This window comes from Macaca fascicularis, chromosome X, assembly GCF_037993035.2.
Source record: "Macaca fascicularis isolate 582-1 chromosome X, T2T-MFA8v1.1".
NCBI classification, from domain to species: Eukaryota; Metazoa; Chordata; class Mammalia; order Primates; family Cercopithecidae; genus Macaca; species Macaca fascicularis.
In genome coordinates this window covers 53,706,831-53,713,827 of record NC_088395.1, presented here as the reverse complement: position 1 = coordinate 53,713,827, position 6,997 = coordinate 53,706,831, and positions in this window count along the sequence as shown.

Below are 6,997 nucleotides of genomic sequence, written 5' to 3'. Positions count from 1 at the left end.
CGCCCGTCTCAGCCTCCCAAAGTGCTGGGATTACAGGCTTGAGCCACCGTGCCCGGCTAGTTTTTTGTATTTCTTAATAGAGACGAGGTTTCACCGTGTTAGCCAGGATGGTCTCGATCTCCTGACCTCGTGATCCGCCCGCCTCGGCCTCCCAAAGTGCTGGGATTACAGGCGTGAGCCACCGCGCCCGGCCCGGAGTAAATTATTTGTTTTTGATCTTACCTGGAAGGAACTTGCCTTGAGTCTCAGGTGAGACTGGACTTTTGGGTTGGTGTTGGAACAAGTTAAGACTTCTGGGGACTATTGGGAAGGGATGATAATATTTTGCTATGTGAGAAAGACATGAGATTTCAGGGGCCAAGGACAAAATATAGTTTGGATATCTTTCCCTTGCAAATCCCATATTGAAATCTCATGTTTGGGGTTGCACCTGGTGGGATGTGTTTGGATTCTTGGGGTGGATCCCTCATGAATGGCTTGGTGTCATTCTTGCAAGAGCAAGTGAGTTTTCACTGTTAGTTCCCACAAGAACTGCTTGCTGAAAAGTGCCTTGCATCCCTTCTCGGCCTTTTGGCTAAGATCAAGTGAAAAGCGCCTGGCACCTCCTCCAGTGTTTCTTCCTTTCTATTTTGCCACGTGATCTACACATGCAGGCTCTCCTTCACTTTCTCTCATGGGTGGAAGCTTCCTGAGGCCCTCATCAGAAGGAAATGTTAGTTCCATACTTCTTGTACAGTCTGCATAACTGTGAACCAAACAAGCCTTTTTAAAAAATAAACTCAGATATTCCTTTACAGCAACACGTATGGACTAAGACAGATGAGTTGCTTGGTCAGAGTACTGTTCTACTCTATATCATAATGGTGAATAAGAGTATTCAGTAAGCCCATGAATGGCGAGATTTGGAGAAATATGGTGGGCAGGGAAGGTAAGTCCATTCCCGGAATAATTAGGCATTCTAGTGACAATGAATGGCTGCCTGCTCCATAAGGGAAGGAGTATAGTACAATTAAAATACCACTGTGTGGCTGGTTTGTCCTTTCATGTCATAATCTCTCATTGGAAGCTCATAATAAGTAACTAGGGTTAACAAATTGGCCACTCACCAAAGGTCAATTCAGCCATATGAGGGGAAATTGGCCCTTTGTTCATGAACCTCTTGGGCAAGCACTGAAGTGCCTAGGAAAAGAAGGCTGACAACCCTAGGGTGAGTCACTCAATTTGAGAGCCTCTTCCATAGTTGGGAGCTTTGGTGAGTATTCTCAAGTTATTTAAGCAGTCTGAAACTCTGGGACCATTTTGAGAGTTCCATGTTCATGCTTTTTCCCCAGATGTCTATGCTATCAAACCTCCAATGTTGTTCCTTTCTATTTCTTGAACCTCTAACCAAACCATTAGAAATGTTTTCGTGTAGATTCACACCTCTATCTCTCCTTCCTGGCAACATGGACAACCAGATTTATTGCTTGAAGTTCTTCCTGCTGAGAATAAGTCCTTTCACCATTGTCCAGGACAATGCCTGAGTGGAACTATAATACTGCAGCATTTTACTTCCAACTGGTGCCAGCAAACATATCATAGAAATATCCATAAAGTAGGCCCAATCATTTTTTAAATTCCTCTATAATCTGGACATAGATAATTCTTTATGATCCATAGGTGTGGAATCCAGGAGATGTAAACTCCCTGTTCATGCAACTTAATTGTACCTCTAGGATCTGTTTGAGCCCAATCTTCTATTGACTTCCCTTTCTTTCTTTTATTTATTTATTTATTTTTGGTTTTTTGTTTTTTGTTTCTTTGAGATGGAGTCTCACTGTGTCCTCCAGGCTGGGGTGCAGTGGTGTGATCTTGGCTCACTGCAACCTCTGTCTCCCGGGTTCAAGCGATTCGCCCGCCTCAGCCTCCCGAGTAGCTGGGATTACAGACTCCCACTACCACACCTAGCTAATTTTTGTATTTTTAAATACAAAAATACGGGGTTTCACCATGTTGGTCAGGCTGGTCTTGAACTCCTGACTTCAGGTGATCCACCCACCTTGGCCTCCCAAAGTGGTAGGATTACAGGTGTGAGCCACCGTGCCTGGCCAACTTCCCTTTCTTTATGGAATACTGGTGTGAACACTATACTTTACCACTTGAGAGATCAGAAAAGATTAATTGTAGGCAGCTTAGGTTGTATGTCTGAGGATGTCCTAGGGTCATGAATTCTGTCCCCACCAAGGCAAACTAAGATATGCTATTCCTAAAGGAGATTAGTGCTTGATTTTTTTTTTTTTTTTTTTTAAGGCATAGCTTTTCTTTAAACCCTTAAATATTTCAGCTGTGATTCCCCTATCAGGGCCTTCTATTGGATCCCTTCCCACTGCAGATTAAGCTGTTTGTTCCGGCCGGGCGCGGTGGCTCACGCCTGTAATCCCAGCACTTTGGGAGGCCGAGGCGGGCGGATCACAAGGTCAGGAGATCGAGACCATGGTGAAACCCCGTCTCTACTAAAAATAGAAAAAAATTAGCCGGGCGCAGTGGCGGGCGCCTGTAGTCCCAGCTACTCGGGAGGCTGAGGCAGGAGAATGGCATGAACCTGGGAGGCAGAGCTTGCAGTGAGCCGAGATTGTGCCACTGCACTCCAGCCTGGGTGACACAGCAAGACTCCGTCTCAAAAAAAAAAAAAGAAAAAAAAAAAAAAAAAAGCTGTTTGTTCCATAAGGGAGACAGAGGAAAGAGTCTGGGAGAACTGGGGATTTTCGCAGTGGATACTATCCTCCAGTCCCCAGCCAGCATCTTAGGGATGGAGGGAGGAGGAAGGGAGCTTTCTCAACATTCTTCCTATGCTTCCTGTGAGAGCCTGGGATGGAGGGATTCCCAGAGGAGAATGCAGCAAGAGGTTTGGAGTGTTCCTGTCACTGAAGCTCTCAGGAGATCCATACTGTCGCACTAGCTCACACTTCAGCAATTGCCTCCAGGAATTCATCAAAATTTCTAGTTTAATGTTCTTACTGGCTTATATAGTATAAAGCAGAGTCTGCCCCCGGTAAGCAAATGCTTGAGTCTTCAGTCTCCCTGCAGGCGCCTGTCTCTCTTCAGGTCATTTGGCCTGTGACTTCAATTCTCTGAAGGGTTCATAAAGGGTTTGAAGAGTTGCTCATATGCAGTATGTCCTCCAGCTAGCTTCCTTCCTTCCTTCCTTCCTTCCTTCCTTCCTCCCTTCCTTAGTATCTTGCTCTGTCGTCAAGGCTGGAGTGCAGTAGCATGATCATAACTAACTGTAATTTCGAATTCCTAGGCTCAAGCAATCCTTCCACCTCAGCCTCCCAAACTGCCTTGATTACAAGCATGAGCCACCATTCCTGGCCTCAGTTCTCATTCTTATTAGCGTAAGAGTGACATCTTTTTAACTCCTTACATCTCCTAGTTGAAGTGGAAAGTTCTCTGGACACTGAAATTTGAGTTTCATATAATTTTCACATGTCACAAAATATTATCCTTCATTTAATTCTTTTAACCACCTAAAAATATAAAAACCACTGTTATATCATAGGCTGTACAAAAACAGGGAGCAGGCTGGAGTTGGCCCACTAGCAGTAGTTTCCCAACCCCTGATATAAGGAGTTTATGCTAGTCTAATTTGCAGATGGTTATGTGACTCAGTGCTGGTCAATGAGATGTGAGTAAAGGTCTTCTGGGGTTCTTCTAAGAAAAGTTTCCTCACTCTTAATGAGAGACAGATAGAAAAGATGGTCTAGATTCTTCCTTTCTCTGCTGCATGTCTGTATGTGACGCAAGGAACTTCAGCAGCCACCTTGTAACTAGCCTGAAGAGTACCAGGAGCCTGAGGATGACAGAGCAGAAAGATTGAAAAAAAGAATCTGGGTCCTTGATAATATTGCTGAGAAGCTAAATTAACCAACACTGGAGTCATCCTACCTCAGAATTTATTACAGGTATAGTATGCCTAATTCAAAAATTCAAAATCTGAAATGCTCCAAATTCTGAAACTTTTTGAGCAATGACTTGGCACTCAAAGGAAATGCTCACTGGAGCATTTCAGATTTTTGGATGTTTGAATTAGGGATGCTCAGCTGGAAAGTATAATGCAAATATTATAAAATCTGAAATCCAAAACACTTCTGGCCCCAAGGACTTCAGATAAGGGATACTCAACCTGTATTATAATAAGTTGGAGATAATAAAATTTTCTTTTTCTTTCTTTCTTTCTTTCTTTTTTTTTTTTTTTTGAGTCAGAGTTTCACTCTTGTTGCCCAGGCTGGAGTATAATGGCACAATCTCGGCTCACTGCAACCTCCGCCTCCCAGGCTCAAGCAATTCTTCTGTCTCAGCCTCCTGAGTAGCTGGGATTACAGGCATGTGCCACCACCAAACCCAGCTAATTTTGTATTTTTAGTAGAGACAGGGTTTCTCCATGTTGGTCAGGCCGGTCTCGAACTCCCAACCTCAGGTGATCCACCTGCCTCAGCCTCCCAAAGTGTTGGGACTACAGGCGTGAGCCACCACGCCTGGTCAATAAAATTTTCTTATGGTTAATTATCATTTTCTTATTGAGTTATGTTTTCTGTTAGGCATTCTAACTGAAACAATGAGTCAAAAATTCTCACTTCGTCAAATAAAGAATTCTACTGTTTGAAAGACACTATAAAAGAATGAAAGGACATTCAGAGTGGGAATGAATATTTGCAAATTATGTATTTGATAAAGAACTTGAATCTGGAATACAGTAGTCCTACCTTATCCACAGGTAATATGTTCTAAGACCCTCATTGGACACCTGAAACTAGGAATAGTACTGAACCATATGTATACTATGTTTTTTCCATCTGATAACCAAGTTAGTTACTAAGTGACTAATGGGGTGGGGAGGTAGCATAGACAGCGTGGATATGCTGGACAAGGGGATGATTCACAGCCAAAGGCAGGACAAAACAGAACAGCATACGATTTCATCATTCTACTCAGAATGGCGCACAATTTAAAACGTATGACTTGTTTATTTCTGGAATTTTCCATTTAATATTTTTGGACTTCACTTGATCTCAGATAACTGAAACGGCAGAAAGTGAGACTGCAGATAAGCGGGATGTTCTAGTCTGTGTTGCTATAAAGGAATGCCTGAGGCTGGGTAATTTATAAAGAAAAGAGGATTATTTGATTCATGGTTCTACAGGCTGTACAAGAAGCATGGTGCACTCAGCTGGGCGTGGTGGCTCATGCCTATCATCCCAGCACTTTGGGAGGCAGGAGGACTGCTTGAGCCCAGGAGTTCAAGACCAGCCCTGGCAACATAGCAAAAGGCTATCACTACAAACAAACAAACAAACAAACAAACAAAAAATTTAACCAGGTGTGGTGGCGCATGCCTTGTAGTCCTAAATACTTGGGAGGCTGAGGTAGGAGGATCCTTTGAGCCCAAGGGTTTGAGGCTGTTGTGATCTATGACCATGCCATTGCACTCCAACATGGGTGACAGAGCGAGATCCTGTCAAACAAAAAAACAAAAAACAAACAAACAAAAATAAAACGATGACGCCAGCACTTGCTTCCAGTGAGGGCTTCAGGAAGCTTCCAGGAAGCTCCCAATCATGGAGGAAGGCAAAGCGGGGCAGGCATCACATGATAAGAGAGGAGGGAAGAGAGAAAGAAGGAGGTGCCAGGCTCTTGGTTAACAATCAGTACTCATAGGAACTAATACAGCAAGAACTGACTCCTGACCATGAAGATGGTTCATAAAGAGCCACCCCAGTATCCAAACACCTCCAGGCCTCAACCTCAATATTAGGTATCAAACTTTAACATATCCGAATATAACATTCCACCCCTGGTTGCCCAAATCGCATGTCATTCTCACATTGCAAAATACAATAATTCCTTCCTAATAGTCCCAAAAGGTTTTTTTTTGTTGTTGTTGTTGTTGTTTGAGACAGGGTCTCACTCTGGTTGCCCAAGCTGGAGTGCAGTGGTATAATCTTGGCTCACTGCAGCCGCAATCTCCCGGGCCCAGGTGGTTCTCTCACCTCAGCCCAAGTAGCTGGGACTACAGGTGTGCACCACCATGCCCAGCTAAATGTTTTTTGTATTTTTAGTAGAGATGGGGTTTCTCCATGTTGCCCAGGCTGATCTTGAACTCCTGGACTTAAGCAATCCATCTTCCTCAGCCTCCCAAAGTGCTGGGATTACAGGCCTGAGCACCAACCCAAAAGTCCAAAGTGCAAAGTCTCGCCTGAGACTCAAGGCAAGTTCCTATCAGGTAAGATCAAAAACAAATAATTTACTCCCAAAATATGATGGTGATACAGGCATTGGGTCAAAACGGAGAAATCAGTCACAAGAAAGGGACAACAGGCCCCACACAAGTCTGAAACCCAGCAGAACAGACATTAAATCTTAAAGCTCCAGAATAATCCTTGATTCCATGTTCCACATGCAGGGCACACAGGTGCAAAGGGTGGGCCCTGAAAGCCTTGGACAGTGCGACCCCTGTGGCTTTGCTGAGCACAGCCCATGTGGCTGCTCTCGGGTTGAAGCTGAATGGCTGTGAGTTTTCCAGGCTGAGATTGCACGCTGCCGGTGGCTCTGCTATTCCGGGGTCTGGAGGGCAGCAGCCCCATTCCCACAGCCCTACTAGGCAGTGCCCTGGTGGGGACACTTTGTGGTGGCTCCAACCCCACATTTCCCCTCAGCACTGCCTTAGTAGAGTCTCTCTGTGGGGGCTCTGCCCCTGTGGCAGGCTTCTGCCTGGACACCCAGGCTTTTCCATACAACCTCTGAAATCCAGGGGGAAGCTACCAAGCCTCCATGGCTCTTGCATTCTGTGCACCTGTGGACTTAACACCATAAGGAAACCACCAAGGCTCATGGCTTGCATCATCTGGAGTGGTGGGAGCCGCTCCTGGGGCTGTTTGAGCTGCAGCTGGAGTCTCAGCAGCACGGATGCAGGGAGCAACGTTTGAAAGTGGCACAGGGTAGTGGTGCCCCAGCCTGGCCT